Source organism: Cupressus sempervirens, chromosome 10 (assembly GCF_028749045.1).
Source record: "Cupressus sempervirens isolate cs-2001-9-10 chromosome 10, ASM2874904v1, whole genome shotgun sequence".
In the NCBI taxonomy this organism is placed as follows: domain Eukaryota; kingdom Viridiplantae; phylum Streptophyta; class Pinopsida; order Cupressales; family Cupressaceae; genus Cupressus; species Cupressus sempervirens.
In genome coordinates this window covers 756,403,831-756,423,969 of record NC_143127.1, presented here as the reverse complement: position 1 = coordinate 756,423,969, position 20,139 = coordinate 756,403,831, and positions in this window count along the sequence as shown.

The window sequence follows — 20,139 nt, the reverse complement described above, 5'->3', positions numbered from 1 at the left end:
TATTATGAATTTAGAAAAATTCATTAGAGATAAGTTTCATTTTATCGAGTTTACCTATTTTTTGCAACTTTGTGCAACACTTCATCATTATCAATTACAAGTGATTCAGATTGAAATTTCCACTCTAATGGATCCTATACCTATTGATAAGAGTCTTATTGATAAGAGTTATGCCACATCTAATCCAAACAAATTCCACAAACCCAACAATTATATAAAGATCAACAAAGTCATGAATGTAGTAGATCATCAAGTAGTTGGGGCATCTAGGAGTGTTTCTACTTCTTCCTCTATTTTTTGGATGAATCATAAGTTTACTCCTCTCTCCAAGTCTTTACATTCTATTATGACAAGGTTGGTTAGTTCTAATATGATTAAACTTCCTCCTACTAAGCCACTTTTTCGTTCTACTAAATCAAATCCATTATTTAATCCTCAAGCATTTTGTCAATTTCATAGCCAACCTAAACATGATATTGAGGCCTGATATTCTTTGAAACATAAAATTCATGAATTGATTGATGCTAATGTCTTATCTATTGATGGTTAAGATACTAGGAACAAATCTATAGTACCTCCTAATCAAAATCTTCAAATCTACACTAATCCTTGGCCTCAATAAACTACTAATACTATTGTTCAACATCTTTCTTCTTCTGCTCCTCCTAAAGTGAATGTTTCTTATGATACCTTACGAGGAGAGAATGATAATATTGTTAATGCTATGGAACGTGTAGTTCAACCTCTCCCTCCACCTAAGGAAGGCATTCCCCCTGCATCTAATGCTCAACCTAAACCTAAATTGTATTGTAAGTGTTCTACAGCCCTTACTATCTCATTTATTGATGCTAATAGTTGAAGTCTTTGAATATTCCTTCTTGAACTACTAAATATCCTTCTTATGGATGTCTTGTTGATCCTACTTCTATGGTTAATATAATTACTATGTAACATCCTTATAATCAGAGGAAATATCATGAATTCTATGACCCAATTGATACTTTGATTCAGACTTCTAATGTTTTCTTGTATTCTCCACAAGGTTCCATCTCTTTTCTAGTTGAGCTATGTGGTAAAGTTGTGAATAGAACTTTTATTGTCATTCCTACTTTTGATCTATTCCAAGTGAACCTTGCTTTACCTTAGTTAGCTTCCATGCAAACTATTACATCTCCTATTCATCAATGTATTAAATTTCCTTATGATGATGAGATTAAGACAATCAATGATACTCCTTATCATCCTTTTAGACCTTAGCATTATGCTACTCTTGACTTCTTCTAGCTTCTATTCATCCAGATTATATGTTTTGTTCATACCAAGAATATAAATGTCAAAATATTTCCAAATATGGCTCTTGGTATTTTTATTATAACTTCCACACCTATCTCTTATGAATCTTCTATTTGTAATGGTCAACCACCTTTTACATTTCCTAATCCACTAAGTGCAATTCCTTTTGCTAGTATGGACCCTTCTCCTCGTATGGCCCCTCCTAGTGTGGTTTCTCCTTCAAACTTCTATTGTTCCTCCTATTGTTTCATCAAAAGGTAAGGAACCTATGGTTGTTAATCCTCCTTCATCTTCTCAACAAATTTCTAATAAAACTAAGCATAACCAACATGCTCGTAGACATTGAAAGAAAATTCAAGCTCGTATGAATGCTTCTCATCAACCAATATTTATTGAGGAAGTTAATGATATGCATATTACTATTTTGGACTCTGTTGCTATTAATGTAGGTGAAGAGGATACTTTAGGTGATGATGAGAATGAGAATATTGATATTTATGTTTATTTACCTAACATTCTTTCTACCAAGCTTATGCTTACACATGTACCTGAGCATGGTGACTCTCTTGAGAGTCCTTTGGATTTAGCTATTGTTCCCATTGTGTTGGATATAGCTCCTATTCCAAGTTATTCACCTTTTCTTATTTCCAATGACTGCAATAAGGGAGGAAGGAAACATGCTTGAAGTGAGTGTTATAGCATAGTATCTTTTATGTGTCTGCTTGTTGTTATATTCTTCCCCCATATCGTATTTTCTAAATTTATGTTTAGATTTTTTTTAAATGACTTGTGTTTTTCTATTGGTGCAAGGTGATAAATAAATCATCACATTGAAACATTTTACAATTTGTATCTTACTTCTTCTATCTATCATTCTATCTTATGTTGTACATGTGCTATTTTTCAAACTTGTATCCTTGAGTTGTTTGTTTGGATTTGCAACACAATAGCACCAATTCTTTTTGGTCTTTGCAGTGGTGATCCAAAAAGATTCTTCTTCATAAATCTCTTTCCTACATTGTGTTGTAGTTATACTTCCTTTGGGGAATAATGACATGTAATACTTGATATATTATTTATATATTATCGTATGATCATCCTAACCCCACAATTAATACAACCCTTTTGTGGTCTTGCATGTTAAGTTTTCATTTCTGGTGATTTTTCTTTTTGGGGGCATCTCATAGTGGAAATGTCCTTTGATGATTGTATGTATGCTTTGTTAAAGTCATTACTATTGTTAAAGTATTAGCAATGGCTTTAATGTTGGGACATATACACTCTTCCCATTTTTTGCATTCCAATCATCGGTAGCATTCATATGGATTATGAGTCTAGCTTGGACTGCTTTAGCATTGATTTCTTAGTAAGCTTCCTAAGTTAACATCAAATCTATGCATTAGTACTTCATCCTCTTTTTCAATGCAAATTTATTATGAATCCTTTATGAATTATGTAAAATCCTAAAGAATGGATTCTTTATGCACACATTCAATCTAGGAAGTGAGCATCCTTGATATTGGGTCTCTCTTTCCTTTACATTCACATAAGCTAAATGTCATCTATGGGTAACACATAACATTTTTCTAAGTCCAATACATGGGTGAAACATCCTTAGTAAAACTTACCATGGTGATATATAGAATTTTGATTCATGGTTAGTTTTTATGATGGGTCGAGTAGTGAGTTACCACCTTGTTAGACTATTTCAATGCCATCTTTGATAGCATCTCTTACAGTGATTCACAATAGGGTGGGCACTCTATTCAGTGAGATGTGTTGGAAACATGAATGATGATGATATTCCTATGGGGGAGTATTGTAGAAACATGATTATATCATTATCATGATGACATGTTACATTCATGACTATGTTTTTCATTGATGTCAACATAACTATTTTTTGTGGTATTTGACAAAAGAACATCGGTAAAGATCAAGTTGGTATAGATAGATCATTGAGTATTTTATCTAGTGAGGTTAAAGGGAGATACTACTAAGTTTCTAGAATATGTATCTAACCTTGGGAGTAAAAGATATTAAGTCTAGAAGAAGTTATGCAAGTTTTGGTGAAGATTTTTCTGAGATAGAGTTTATAGAAGCATGTTTTAGTAAACTTGTTACTCTTAGCAGGGGTATTATTCTAAGATTCAAGGTTAAAGGCATTGTTGGTGAACAGATTGTCTTTTCAAATTAAACAATAATATACTCTATGACCAAAACTTGAAAAAATCAATACTATTCACTATAGTTGGGAAAGTCTAATACTTATTTGTTCCCTTCTACATTTATAGGTATAGTTCCCTTTACAAAGATTTATCAACAAGCTAAAAGAAATCAACAATAAATAAATGATACTTTTACTAGAAAGTGCATAAGAGACACTCACATACTCTTGGGTAGTAAGGTAGCAATTTATGTACTTATTTATGGAAAATAAATTAAAAAATCATAGTCCTTTCACGAACAATAATCTAACTGGAATCTAAACACCACTAGAGTTCAAACTAATTATGCAAGAAAATAAATAAGAATGGGCCACAAAGAAGTAGCAGTAGATATTACATGTGACTGATTATCATAGCTCAAAAAGTAACTATGATCAAATTGCTTCAAACACCAAGTTCCAAGTTTTAAAGCATAGCATAAGGTAATAAATATATATTCAAAAAATTTCTTTAGCACAAAGTCTTTTGAAAAAGCATGTGTATATATATTCTATCTGTCTATTGCTATTTCTATGTAATTAACTTAAAACATTACTAACTCTATCAAAGTATTATTTTTTCCTCTAAACATCTAACCCCCAACTAATTAAAATGCTCCAGCATTTATAGTTTTTAATATCAAAAAAGGCCTCCATTAAAGGCCATCCTTTTAGTTAAAATAGTTACAAGTAGTTAAAGACAGTTTTGAAACAATTTTCAAAAGTAAACATAAAGTAACTAATTAACTAAACTTCATCACTAGTTTTCTCTTTGTCAGCCATGGTTTTCTTTACTAGCTTCTAGCTCCTAAATGCATTCATGAATTCTTTCATTGCATGAGAGTGTGGGTTTTTCAAGCTTAGCAATTTGGATCTACAAGCATCCTTCTACCACTTAAACTATTTGATTTGTTGGCTTTGTCGTAGCATGAGTTTCCTATTTAGATACAATATCGATTTGATGTTTCCTAGTGTAGTGAAGTTGCTAGAGGTAGGCACATCATTGTCTTTGCTCCTTGTCATAGCATCACCAAAACTTTTTGTTAGAGCCTCAAAATCCATATTTCCATCTTTGAATTGTGGAATCCCTATGGGATTAACAACATGCATATCTTTTAGAATCTCTTTATGCATCCCAATGATTTTAGTCTACACTAATTGCATCTCCTTAATAGATTCTCTATAAATAGACTCCTTCCAACCCATATTACTCTTCAAAATGACTAGCATGCATGAGTCCATAGTTTTTATGGAGTTTTCACCAAGAAAAATTAGAACTCCATATTTCTCAACCTCATTCACCTGAAACATGATGGCTTGACATCAATTTTGATCAGCTTCCCATAGTAGTATGAGGGTTTGAATCTCGCCCAATATCATCTCTCCTTCTACACATGTGATAGGGAAATCAAAAATGAATTTAGTACCTTTCTCTAGTATGGAGGCCACCTAGTCTTGTGCTGCATCTGGGAGTAGTTTTCCTCTTTGTATTTGTTTGAATAATTGTTGGCCATTTGAGGAATTGGGATCAAAAGATTATGGGGTCTAAACCAGTGGAAGAGCACCAAAATTTATCAATGAATCTATATAAGTAGCCATAGTAAATCCTCTAATACCTTATCCCTTTAGAGGAGATGGTAGTACTAATAGATAGTTATTTCTTCACTCCAGGCTTCATGTGGAGCAGAGGTAATGTTCCTAATGTAGGCAATGCAATAGGTCAAATAGGAAGCCATACAAAAAAATTCTCTAAATTCTCTAGCATGCTTAGGTTGGATTCTTAATGAACTAACATTTGCCTTAGTCCAATCTGATAGCTGGTCTCCTTTTAGGATGATTTCTACATAGTCATACATCCAGTTGAAAAAGACAGACATCCATTGAACCTTTAACCTAATATAACAAGACCATGAGGTCATAAACATGAGGTTTCATATGGTCTTGGGTGACTATTTTGGGCAGCCTTGAACCACCTCCATAATTTCTCTCTATCCACTTCCTAGTCAAGGCATTATGGTATTTTCTTGGGCTTTCCTAATACTCGACCAAGGACTGGATGGGGCTAAAGGAAACGAAGGTACATTCAAGTAGACACAAAACTAAGGAAATGGTTTCCCTAGAAATAGACAACATAGATTCCACATCTTTACTCGAAATGCCTTTGGTTCTTACATCATAGTGATCAATGCATAACTAAAGTAATTTAGGACTCAAGAGAGCAGGGGAAAACCCATAGCTTCAATTAAACCATTGGTTAAAATTTCTAAACAACCATTGATGTCATTAGCTTTCTCAAGAAAATTTTCTTACAACTTCTCTACCTTGACACCCTCCAAATTAGTATCACAAATGACAAGTCTTCTACATTATAAAATAGAAATGCTTCCAAAAAAATGTAAAATAGACTTCATTTCAAGCAAGGAAGTAAAATTTTCTTCAAAATGCATACAAAAGATAGAGCAAAGAGGAGAGGTTTCTTGTATTCACACCTATAAGTTGTTGAGAAAAACCAAACCCTTTTTTTTTCTTTTTGCCACTTCTCCTTCAATTCATCCTTTTTCCTGAGAAACAATAAAATTGGAAACATATGTTCTTTAAAGGGGCAAGGAGAACATACAAGTAGAAGTATAGCTTCATAATGAGGCATTTGTGGTGAATTAATCACAACTTGATTTGCAAGTTTGTAACCCATGACAAGACCTTTTCATTTAATAATTCTTCATTATGGCTATCCTTGCAATGATCACCTATCTCTGACAAGCAATCTATTTTTCAGGTGAAAGATTTCCCTTTTTTGAGTCATGATGACAACCACTCTCATGTTTAAAATAAAATTAATTAAAACATGGCTTCAAATCAATACTTTCTAGCGTCTAAATTAATGCCTTGAGAATCAAGTATCTTGAGGAAGTCATGAGCAATTTTTTCTCAAAAATCTTCAGTGGTAGAACCACTTTGAAATGCTTCAAAATAAGGTTCAAAGGGGTTTGAAGTGGTTCAAGAGAATATCCTTATAATTCTTGGTGGGTTCCACCCATAGGAAAAATGGTCAATATCAAATCTTTGGTTGAACTACTCCAAACCAGGGTTCAAATAGTTTCAAAGAGGTTAAAGGTAAGAGGTGTGAGGACAACACAAGGTAAATCTCAACATGTAGTGCTTGATGATATTTGGGAAATATGGAATCATGGAAGGCTGGTTCAAAAAAAAAAGTTGAGCATGTCAAAGAAAAACCAAACAATGGCAACTCAAAATAAGGCTAACAGTGGCTCTAACTAGGGACTGTGTCTATGGAGTACATAGAGAACTTAGAATACTAGAGGCAGAACTAGCGCAAGGAAACACCTAAGTAGAAAAAAAGACAAAAAGCCAAAAATGGGATATGTACATGATTAAGACTCCTTTGTGGGATTACATTTTCAATAATTTCAGGTCCTACCCATTATAGATAAATGGAAAATCTATGTCATCTGGGTAACTCAGGAAGAAAGCATTTCAACCAAAAACCTCTATAATGATAAATGGTCCCTTCCATAGAGAATCAAATTTTCCATGTATTCCTTTAGGTTCTCTTCTTTTGTCCCATAAGAGAACTTCATCCCCTTTCAAGAAGTTATGTGGTCTGGCCTTCATATCAACAATTTGTTTTACCCTCATTTGACGTTCAGTAATATGATCAACAAGCTTATTTATTTCTTGTTCCAATTTGTTCAAATACATTACCCTTTTCTCTAGAGAGTCTTGAGAAAATCCATCTTTGATTGTAGATTGTAGTTTTGTAGTAGATGATTCTAGGGGCAAGGACACTTGGGCACCTACTCCATAAACCAATTCAAATGGGGCCATGCCAATAGCTCTTTTAGAAGTGATCCAATCAGTCCACAACACTTCATTTAGATTTCAATTGTAGTTCAATTTCGGGTATTATCAACTACTAGTTTCTTCATTATGGAAATCAAGACCTTATTACTAGATTCTGCCTACCCATTTCCTTGAGGAAAATAATATGAGGAGTGAGCTAATGATATGTAATGTTCATAACAGAAAAGGGAGATCTCTTCAGATGAAAAATAGGTTTCACTGTTAGCCACTATCTTTTGAGGAACCTCAAACTTAACAAATGTGTATTCAACCAAGAATTCATACACCACCTAAGAGTTGGCCTTCTTAGTTGGTACAACTTTCACCCATTTGATGAAGTAATCCTAACTATTAATATGTATACATGTCCAGCACTAGATGGAGACTTTAATAGACCTATGAAGTCAATACCACATTGATGAAAAGGTTCATCATTTACTACAAGCCTTAGTGGAAAATTAGCTAATTGAGAGTGACCAGTAAAAAGATAGTATTTCTCACAATTTTTCACAAAAGAATATGCATCTTTAAACATACATGGCTAGTAGAAGAAATTTCTAAGGATTTTGAAAGTAGTTATAGTAGATGAAAATTTTCCCCCACAAACATTGGAATGATATAATTCCAAAAAAAAAAATTGTTTTTCACTATCCACACATCTTAAAAAGATTTCATCCGCTCCTCTTTTATACAACACACCATTAAAAATTACATATTTTGGTATCTTCAATCTGATATTGCACTTTTCTTCATAACTTATACTCATAGGGCATTCACCATATGTCAGAAAGTACACTATATTAGAGAATCAAGGGTCTATTGAACTTATCAAAAAAATAGAGGGCGTTCCTTCAGTGCTTTTAAGGGGTGATTTTTTATTTTTAGCTATTAACTTACATAAACCTTGTCCTCTTATCAAAGAAGTAGGCTTGATAGTTAAACCATATTCTTGAACCTTTGTCACCTCATAGCTCTTTTATGTACCCCGATCATTTGTTGGGTTAGTATGCTTTTTACTATTGTCTCAGGTACATAGATGATTGAATGAGAATGCAAAATGGAATACCTAAATTGTTTTATTGCCTTCACGACAACAAACGCATGCTTCTCCATTTGAGTGTAATTCAATTCATGTTTCTTTAAGGGGATGTTCATCAAAGCAATGAGGGATTCATTTTCTTTATCGTCCTTTTGGGTCAAAATACTTGACAAACTATGTTCTGAAGCATAGCAATAAATAATAAAGTCTTTTTCAAAATTGGGGCTTACTAACATGGGAGCATTTGAAATAGCTATTTTAACATCTTTAAAAGCTTTCTTACCTTCCTCTTGCCATCTAAAAGGATGCTTCTCACTCATCATGTTCAGCATGTGTCTTACCTTTTTAGAGAATTTGGAAACAAAACTTCTCAAGAAATTAATTTGACCAAAGAAGGATTTTAAATCACTCCTATTAGTGGGTAAGACTAGTTTTTGTATCACTTTTACTCTATCTGGATCAATCCCTATTCCTTTCTTTGAAAAAATGTGCCCAAGAAATTTTCCTTCTTCCACAAAGAATATAGACTTCTTAGGATTGAGAGATATATTGTGTTGTCTGCATCAGTTTAGCACTACCTCTAGATCTCTCAAGTGATTTTTCCTCCTTTTGGAATATGCGGTCAAATCATCAAGGTATATTACAATTATTTTATCTCTTAAATATTTAAAGGAAGAATTCATTGCTCTTTGAAAATTTTCCCCTGCGTTGATCAAGTCAAACAAGATTCAATTATAAGAAAAGGTGCCCCAAGGAGTTATGAAGGTTGTTTTGTGTTGATCCTCAAGTGCAACACTGATCTGGTTATATCCTGAATACCCATTGAACATTGACATAACCTCAAATCTAGTAACTATTTTCAGAACATGATCCATAGAGGAGAGCACATAATTTTCCTTAAGACTGGCCTGGTTCAAATTCCTAAAGCCCACACAAATTTTTATTTTGCCATTTTTCTTTCTCATAGGAACAATATTCGCTATCCAAGTTGAGTGATGGATTGGATATATTATGCGAGCCTTCAACATTTTCTCTACTTCTCTGAAAATTTCCTCAAATATATTAGGATTATAATTTCTAAGTTTTTTCCTAAAATTAGCTACCCCTAGTTTTAAGGGTATGTGATGCTTGAATTCTCCATTTCTAAAATTCTTCAAATCTTCATATCCTCATGCAAAGATGTCTTGGTATTTGGCAAGAAGTTTCAACAATCTATCCTTCTCCTTTCCTAAGCATGTTTAGCTGATGGAGATATATTTAGGATATTCTTCATTTCCAATGTTTACCTTGTCATGTTCTCCCAAGTTCCTATTGAGATCATTTTCCTTTTGATGGCACTATTATCTTTCCTTCCAAATAGGTACTCTAGAGAAACTAACCCCTTTGGAATTTTATTGCCTTTTAGTTGAATAGCTTCTCTTGATTTAGTTAATTCCTCCCCAATTAACTTACCATCATTATCTGACCCTTCAAAGAAATTATTAGCAAAATTTACAGTGCATTCAATAAAATCTCTTAACTACACATCATTATCAAAAACCTGCCAATGATTTATAGTCTGTAAATCATTTCAATTCTATAAGTATCACTATTGAACTCTAGGTGTAGTAATAACAAAGAGGCTGAAATGGCTAAGGAATCAGCTTTAGTATTTTGAGAGCGAGTCACAAATTCTATAGAGAAACCATCAAAAGATTCAATCTCATCCCATACTAGATTCCTATAGTGTCTCAATTTATCATTTTTCACAAAAAACTATTTTCTTACGTACTTTATGATGAGTTCAGCATCACCTCTCAGCTTCAATTGCTTTATCTTCTTTGTTGTGGTTTCCTATAGCTCTAGGAGTAGTGCTTCATATTCTGTAGTGTTATTTGTATTAGGAAAGCCTAATTTAAAAGAAAATGGAAACATTTCTCCCAAAGGTGAAATCAAAATAACTCCTACCCCTGATCCTCAATTAGAGCAGTTGCCATCAAATACCAAGATCCACAAGGTGTCTTCACAACTTTCCCCTTTATTCTCTTTGAGTTTGTGTTTAGGAAAAATAACATAGTTCCCAAACTGACATTCTTCATATAATATTTGGGCTTTAGGATTGTCTGAAGGCACAACCATGTACTTATTCTTTGGCTTTAGCTCTAGTTTTATTTCCTTCTTTCCTACCAAGATATAAACCTTAGACCAATCCATCTTGATCTCTCCACCCATATCCTTGTAGAAGGTTCTACTAAGCAACATCCCATAACTAGCTAGTATGTCAACTACTAAGATGATCAATTTTAGCCTCTTATCTAGGCAAGCATAAAGAAAAACTTGTATGTCTCTCACCTAGCCAACAAGGGGTACTTGTTTCCCATCCATGGAATAACAAGATCTGAAAGTTTTAGTGAGATCCAAGCCAAGAGCTTTAGCAATAGGGGCTGGCATAATATTGTTAGAGGCTCCTGAATCTATAATGCAATTGTTGATTTTTTTTTTAGCAAAAAGGACACATAGAAAGGATTAGGTTTCCTCTCCTTTACTTCTCCTCCTATAGAATTAACAACTGGCTCCATATTGGGGGAACTATCTATATATCTTTCAAACACAAAAATATGTTTCTCTAGAGGTGTTTGATTTTCAATCATGTTATTAGCAAATTGGGCATTAGTTACATGCCCTTCTTTCATATATTGGACTAATTTATCTAACTTCTTAGGATTCAATCTTAAGTATCCTACTAGAGAAATGGATATGGAAGAAGATTTATGAAATTCTGCAATGTCAAAAGTAGACATACTAGTTCTTGATTCTATTTTGGATAATATTTTGAACTCTACATCTTTGTTGGGTCATTATGCATGTGTTCTTTCCCTTTAGAACTTGGAAATCTATGTTAGTTCCCACATAGCATTTCTGATTTCTTTGATTTCTAATTAGTATAGGACAAGTGAGATCTTGGAGTGTCAAGAAAACATCACCTCCTCTTTTTGTATCAGATTCATAGTCAAGGAAATAGGTGCGTGGACTTTCATTTTCCTTTTTTTTCACTTCAATTTATTATTCAGCACCAAGAGAATCCTTTTCTATATGACTACATCTTAGCCAATCAATAAAAATTTTCCCATCATGATCTATAGTCAAATGGAAAGAACACATGGTTTCTTTAGGGACTTCTTCAATTTGCAACCTTGGTTTAGGGTTGTTGAAAGTAGAGCCTTACCATGACCTTGGGGTTGTTGATGTCTATTAATATCCCAATAGGGGGATTAGTAAGGACCATTAGGTCTATTTTGTTGTCCTTTTAACATTGCCATGTCATTCATCAGTCTCTACATAAAAGGGTTTGTGGGGGTAGAGGTTGAAGCAAACCCTGAGGATTGAGCTTCCATTCTGCATTTAGTAGCCATAATAAGTGCATCTTCTAATTTGATAGCTAACCTTTGAGTGGCAGCTAACTCAGTGACTACATCTTTAATAAGATGGAAACTAACATCTAGAGGGACAACATCAGCAAAGAATATTTTCTAATTTTCTTCATTAGGTCTAGATGTAGTAGGGATTCTTTGGATTGACCTATTGAACTTTTCCACAAACTCTCTCATGGGTTCATGCATTTCTTTTTTTAGTTGGCTAAGTTGAAGTAACAAAGAATACTCATTTTTAGGGGCTTCAAATATAGTTTCAAATGGTTTTTTCATATCATCCCAACTAGTTATGGAATGTTGGGACAAATGGTTGAACTAATTAGCAGCAGCATCAATTAGCATTTACAAAAATTTCTTGGGTAAGAATGCTTATAATTCCACGGGCTATATGGAAATCACTTGAGTGATCATCCGTAGAAATCTTACCATCTCTATTGAATTTAGGAAAAAATTTGGTTGCACCTTTAGGCAAAGCCGTAGGATTGACTCAAAGATTCAATGGGCCTACATTTTGCCCCCATGGTTGGTTGACAACCATGTTTGGTAATACAAATTGCAAAGGTTGAATACTCAAATGAGAAGGGACCAAAGCTTTCAATGGAAGTAAGGATTACACCAATGGTGAGAAAGGGAAATGTTTGGGAGGAGAACTTGGTCTACTACAAGATTTCATTCTTTTCTTCTTTGGATCATTAAAATTAGATAGAAAACTCAAGTTCTTCAAAGGTTTAAAATTCTCATCTAAAATCCCCTTTTCTCTTTCTCCCCTCATATACCTCCTATCAACCAGGTTTACTTCTTACCTTTTTTTTCTTAGAATCTCGCAGGTGCTTGGGCAAGTCTATTAACCACCACTTCTTCTTGAACTTTTGGAAGGCCTCTCAAAAGTTCAACGCATTCTTCTTCCATTTCAAGAATGTTTAACACTTGCTAAAATTGCTGATTATTCTAATGTAGAGTCCAGGTGGCTATGGTTAAATTAGAAATTATATCTTCTTGTGTATCTTCAAACCTAAGATTAGGCTACAAAACAGTGAATACGTTATCATGTGGAACAAACATTGTAATTCATTACTTCTTTAAGAGGATTAGTTCTCTTTCTATAGGGACTCTTTCCCCAATAGAGTTGCTAAAAATCTATTGGTGAACAAATTGTCTTTTTTGATTAAACAATAATATACTTTATGCCCAAAACTTGGAAAAGTAAATACAATTCACAATAGTTGGGAAAATATAATACTTATTTGTTTACCTTTGAATTTATAAATATAGCTCCCTTTACAAAGATTTATCAACAAGATCAAAGAAATCAACAATAACTAAATGTGCACTTTTACCAGAAAGTGCACAAGGGACACTCATATACTCTTAGGTATTGAGGTAGCAATTTATGTACTTATTTATGGAAAATAAATGAAAATCTCATAGTCCTTTCACTATCAATAATCTAACTAGAATCTAAATATCACTATAGTTCAAACTAATCATGTAAGAAAATAAATAAGAACGGGCTAGAAAGAAACGGCAGTAGATATTACATGTGACTGATTATCATAGCTCACAAAGTAACTATGATAAAATTGCTTCAAATACCAAGTTTTTAAACACTAAAAAAGGTGACAAATATATATATTCAAAAACTTACTTTAGCACAAATTCTTTTTAAAAAGAATTTGTATATATATTCTATCTATCTATCACTATTTCTATGTAATTAACTTAAAACATTACTAACTCTATCAAAGTATATTTATGTCCTCTAATCATCTAACCCCCAACTAGTTAAAATGCTCCAGCATTTATATTTTTTACATATCTAAAAAGGCCTCCATTAAAGCCTAGCCTTTCAGTTAAAATAGTTATTAGTAGTTAAAGATAGTTTTGAAATAGGTTTCAAAAATAAATAGAAAGTAACTAATTAACTAAACTTCATCAACAATTTTCCCTTCATCAGCCATGGTTTGCTATACCAACTTCTAGCTCCTAAGGCATTCATGAATTCTTGCATTGCATGAGAGTGTGGGTTTTTCAGGCTTAGCAATCTCAATATGCAAGCATCCTTCTATCATTTGAACTCTTTGATCCTCTAGCTTTGCCATGGCATGAGATTCCTATTTAAATAAAACATCAATTTGATGTTTTCCTATGTAGTGAAGTTGCTAGGGGTAGGTGCATCATTGTCTTTGATCCTTATCACAACATCACCAAAACTTTTTTTTAGAGCCTCAAAATCCATATTGTCATCTTCAAATTGTGGAATCCCTATGGGATTAACAACATGCATATCTTTTAGAAGCTCTTTGTGCATGCTAGCAATCTCAAACTCCACTAATTGCATCTCCTTAATAGCTTCTCTGTAAATAGATTCATTCCAACCCATATTACTCTTGAAGATGAATAGCATGCATGAGTCCACAGTTTTTATGGGGTTTTCACCAAAAAAATTTAGCACTCCATATTTCTCAACCTCATTAACCTGAAACATGATGGCTTGGCTTCGATTCTTATCAACTTCTAAAACTAGTATGAGGGTTTGAATCTTGCCCAATAGTGTATCTTCTTCTATATATGTGGTAGTGAAATCCAAGATGAATTTACTACCTTCCTCTAATATGGAGGCCACCTAGTCTTGTATTGCATCGAAGAGTAGTTTTCTTGTTTGCATTTGTTTAACTAACTAATGCTATTTGAGGAATTGAGATCAAAAGATTGTGGGGTCTGCACTAGTGGAAGAACACCAAGATTCATCAATGAATCCATATAAATGGCCATAATAATTACCAGCACCTTGAGCTCTTTCTTTTCTTATTGTCATTTTCTAATTGGGTCAGCATGTGATTTGCAAAGAACTTTCAAAAGAAATTCCCTATGTCTCTATTAATGGTTCCTAATTCCATAGTGGTGAGCTTAAAGCCTTCAGCATCAATTTATCCAAATTCAATCTTCTATTTATATGTGGCCAATTCTATTGTTACTTTTCCCATTACTAGATCCTTGATTAGATGTGCATCACTTTTTAGTTTATTTCTCTTAGAGCCATGAGTTGCATATTTGGTAACAATGTCCTTAACAGGTGTAGACATAAGCTGTAGTTTTCTCTTTTTTCTAACTCAATTGGACAACCAAGAGGGGATAGTAGGAATACTAGAAATTCCTTGAGCTTCCTTGGTAGGAGTCATGAACTTGGGTTGGTCTACTTCAGAAACTTCAATTAGTTGTACATGACAATCTGGATTATCTAAAAAACTAAGTTCTTTGCCTAGACCCTATCTCGAAGCATTCATCTTCTCTTTTTGAATATCCTACTACATGAGTGCCTTAGATTTGGTTTTGGACTTGGTTCTAGGGGTCATGGTTTGTGTAGGAGACTGTGTTATTTTCTTCTTATTAGGAGTTGATGAGCTACCTGCAACATGAGATGAAATTGGAATGTCAGAAGTTAGCGGTTCAAACAAAGAAACAATCTTTGGAGATTTTCCAGTTTGTTTCTCATTGATAGTCTTCAGGTTTCTTCTCCTTAACCATTTATCTATCTAAGTGAGGATAGATCTTTTCCTTAAATTTATATCATCCTCTTCTTCTTGGTTCCAATCTACTTCCAATTATTTTTACTCACTCACTTCTTCCCATCCTAGTTCGACAATGTCTGAACCATCTTCAATCACCCCTTCTATTGGACCTTCATCTTGAGTTAACCAATTTATGGAAGAATTAACCTTGAATGATCTCTTCTCAACACTTCCTCTTCATCCTTGCAATCTTGCTATAAATCCTCTAAATGTGGAACTATAGGTGATTGACCTTTTAAACCAAGAACCTAGGCTGCAAACCCTTTGTTGTCAAAACTTCCCCTTCTCTAATAGGATCCAAAGTTGAAACTAAGTAAATTGCTTCTAATGAATGAGGAATTAATCATTTTTCTATAAGTTAAATGGCCAAGCTTAATAGGGAACACTAATTCCAAATTTTCTTAAGGCAAGTTGTCTTTAATCATTGAAAACAACTATCTATAGACTTCGTCTAAGACAAAACAATATAGGGCATAGTAGGGAAACTTCACTAGTTCTTCTTTAAATCCACCTACCCTTAAATAAGTGAATTTAGGGAACTAAATAAAATAGCTCTCATAATTTTAAATCAACTTTTGGGCTTCTACAGATAAACTTTGCATTGATGCCTTCTTTAAGCTCAAATGTACACTCTATATTAGCACATCATGCACCTTCCTAAAATCCTCTAATACCTTATCCCTTTGGAGTAGAGGGTATTACTAATAGACATTTATTTCTTTACTCTAGGTTTCATGTGGAAGAGAGGTAATGTTACTAACTTAGGAAATTCAATAGGTCAAATAGGAATCCATATAAAAAAAAAAATTTGAATTATTTAGCATGCTTAAGTTGGCTTCTTAATGAACTAGCAATTACCTAAACTCAATCTAACAACTATTCTCCACTTAGAATTATTTCTACATAGCGATACATCCAGTCTTCAAAAAGAAAGACATATGTTAAACCTTTAACCTGATGTAACAAGACCATGAGGTCATGAACATGAGGTTTCATATGGTCTTTGGTGACTATTTTGGGCAGCCTTGAACCACCTCCATAATTTGTCTCTATCTACTTCCTAGCCAAGTTATTATGGTATTTGTTTGGGCTTTCCTTATACTCAACCAAACACTGGATGAGACTAAAGGCAGAAAAGGTACATTCAAGTAGATTCAAAGCTAAGGAAATGGTTCCCTTGGAAATAGATAACATGGATTCCCCATCTTTATTCAAAATACTTTTGGTTCTTACATCGTAGTGATCAATGCATAACTGAAGTAATTTAGGACTCAAAAGAGCAAGAGAAAAAGCCAAAACTTCAATTAAACCATAGGTTAAAATTTTTAGGCAACCATTAACCTTGTCAACTCACTCAATAAAATTAGCTTGCAACTTCTCTACCTTGACACCCTACAAATCAATATCACAAATGACAAGTCTTCTACATTCTAAACTAGAAATGTTTTCAAAAAAATGTAAAACAAACTTCATTTAAAGTAAGGAAGTAAAAGTATAACACTAATTCATTCTTCAAAATGCACATATAAGATAGAGCAAAAAGGAAAGGTTTCGGGTATGTGCAGGACCATGGTGTACCAAACTATGGCCTTAAGTGGCAGTGAAAAACCAACAAATCAGGGTTATGTCAACTTGACACATAATTTTAAAGTGGTACTGGACTTTATATCAAAAAGTTGTAAGAACATAATTTGTAGGAAATTGAATCTAGTTTCTAAAATACAAGGCCTTATCTGGAGAAAAAATTATTTGATTGGTCAAAAGTTTGGATTTTAATGCAGTGCTACAAAAATTTCAGGGCGAAAACAAAAAGTAGGTGTATGTCTGACCACCTTAATCATAATCAAATGATAATATTTTTAAATATAATTTTAGATATAAAAAGTAGACTCATGCCTAGATGTGATGCATATTTTTGGGAATTTTTATTCCGAATAAATAATTAATTATGAATTTTCTACTATACTATTTTTAGAATTAAAAAAATCCCATGTTTGACCACCTTAACTAGTTCAAGAAAAATAAAAATTAAGTTTTTTTTTTTTTTTCTTATACTAGTTGAAGCATAGAATGTGATGCATCTTTTTGATTTCACAAATCTTATACGGTTTGAAAGTTATAGCTATTTTTCAACCAGTATGTCAATCAACACTTTGTAGCTAACTCCATTAGAAAATAAGTAATAATTACTTACTTAACTCATAATTTGACAAACCTTACATTTATGAAAAGCTAAGTACATTCTTAAGAAACCCTTTTCATTACATTAAATTTTGGTTAAAAGAAAGTCGTTAGCTACATGCTTGAAGTAAAAAACACATAAGAACATGCCCAAAACACATTTTCATGATGTTTTAAAGATGACCATATAAGGTTAGTATCGAAAGATATAGTAGGAATTATAAAGGTATTAATTATTTTCATTTAGTATCAGGATGGGTGCGAAAAAATTTGGAATAGATTTTGAAATTCTTTGAGGCATTTCAGAACTACATATTTTTCAGATCGCCACTTGTTGGCACACCATGATCCTACACATACCCTTTCTTGTATTCTCACCTATAATTTGTTAAGAAAAACCAGACCCTTTTTATTTTATTTTCCTTTCTTCTCCTTGAATTCATCCTTTTTCATGATAAATAATAAAATGGGAAACTCATGTTCTTTATAAGGGAAAGGAGAAAATACAAGTGAAAGTATGGCCTCATAATGAGGCATTCATGGTGAATTAATCATGACCTAATCAAAATGTTTTAAACCCATGACAAGATATTTTTATTTAATAATTCAACTTTATAATTGGCCTTGCAATGATCACTTATCTCTGACAAACAATCTATTTTTTGGGTGAAAAATTTCCCTTTTCTAAGTCATGATGACAACCACTCTCATGCTTGGAATATAATTAACTAAAAGACAACTTCAAATCAATACTATCTGACATCTCAATTAATGTCTTGAGAACAAGGAATATTTAGGAAGTCATGAGCAATTTTTTCTCAAAAATATTTAGTTTGAGAACCACTTTGAACTACTTCAAACTGAGGTTCAAAGGGGTTCAAAGTGGTTCAAGAGAATATCCTTACAATGTTTGGCAAATTCCATCTGTAGGAAAAATAGTTAGTATCAAATCCTTTGGTTGAACTACTTTGAACTAGGGTTCAAATAGGTTCAAAGAGGTTCAAAGAGGTTCAAGGTAAGAGGTGCAAAGAAAACACAAGGTAAATCTCCACATGTAGTGCTTGATGATATTTAGGAAACATGGAATCGAAAAAGGTTGGTTCAAAAAAAACTAACTTGAGCATGTCAAAGAAAAATGAAACAATGGTGACTCAAAATGAGGCTAACAATCATGTAGAAGATGTATTGGATATGATGTGGATGAGCTCATTCATCATAATATTACATGTGTGGAAAGCTATTCAAGTTACAAAGTAGCATATTGATGTTATTGCTAAGTATAATGTGTTCTTAATAAGGTCCTATAATAATTAATAGAGAAGGTGTAATAGCCAACTCAAGGATTTTTTTTATGGATTAGATATAAAGAAAAGGCATTGTCCTTTGTTATGTATGGATAATTGTATGAAACACAATAGCAAAATAGAAGAGAAACAAGTTAATTGCAAAGATAAGTAGAGTAGAGTGAAATTGGAGAAAAATTCATCACCAAGGTTTTATTTAGAGATTTGAGGTTTGTGACTTGTTCTACAAGGTCTAACAATGATTGATCTAGTTGATAAGACATAGGAAAGAGGATAAAGCATAGTACAAACAATTATTTTGCAAGGAATAGTTGAGAGATTAGCTAGACAATGAAGTTCAGTGGTCTTGCCCTAGAAGTTGTTTGGATAGTGGGTCCTTCTACCTTCCACAACTCCTAACAAGGTTGGAATCTCCTAACAGGACTTCAAAGTCTTCTAACAAGTACTCTTACGTACTAAATGTGTTTATAGACTCCTAATAGTGTCCATCCTCTAACAATGAATATATATATATTAGTATATCTTTGTGGGCATCATTCCCACTGAGGTTTTTTCTCTAATCAAGGGTTTCCCTAGTTAACAAATCATTTATAATTGTGTATATACATCTTGCTATGGTTGTTTTCTACTTTGGTTGCATGGTTAAGATTAATTAAAGTTCATAAATATTTAAATTAGATTACTAATTACCACCCCACACCCCCCCCCCCCTCCCCCCCTCTAAGTTAACTTGGTGGACTATTATTTATAACAATTGGTATCAGAGCATTAGGTCCTTGAAGAGAAATTTTAAAAAACTTTGGGAGATCCATGGTGAACATATTCAGAATGGATAGTCTAAAGTTTGATGGAAAAAATTATGATAGTTGAAAGGAAAAGATGAAGACACATTTGTTGTGTATGGGTCCAGGATATTGGATAATAACAAAATCAAATAAGAAAATTATTGTTTAAAGTGCACTAGAAACATGTACTGAGGATGAGAGAGAACTTTTCATTTGAAACATGAGAGCTAGAGAAGCACTATTGTCTACACTTCTTGAAATAGAGTACAACTAGTTAAAAAATTTGATACTTCTCATAAGATTTGGAAATCTTTGGAAAATAGTATTGAAGGGGAAGAACATTCTAAGAAATTGAGGATACAAAGTTGGATTTGTGCATTTCAAGATGCTAAAATAATGGAAGATGAATCTATAACAACATATGTAGGCTAAATGTCAAAAATTACTGCAGGTATTAAATCTCGAGGAACAAAAGAAGATGATGACATGAG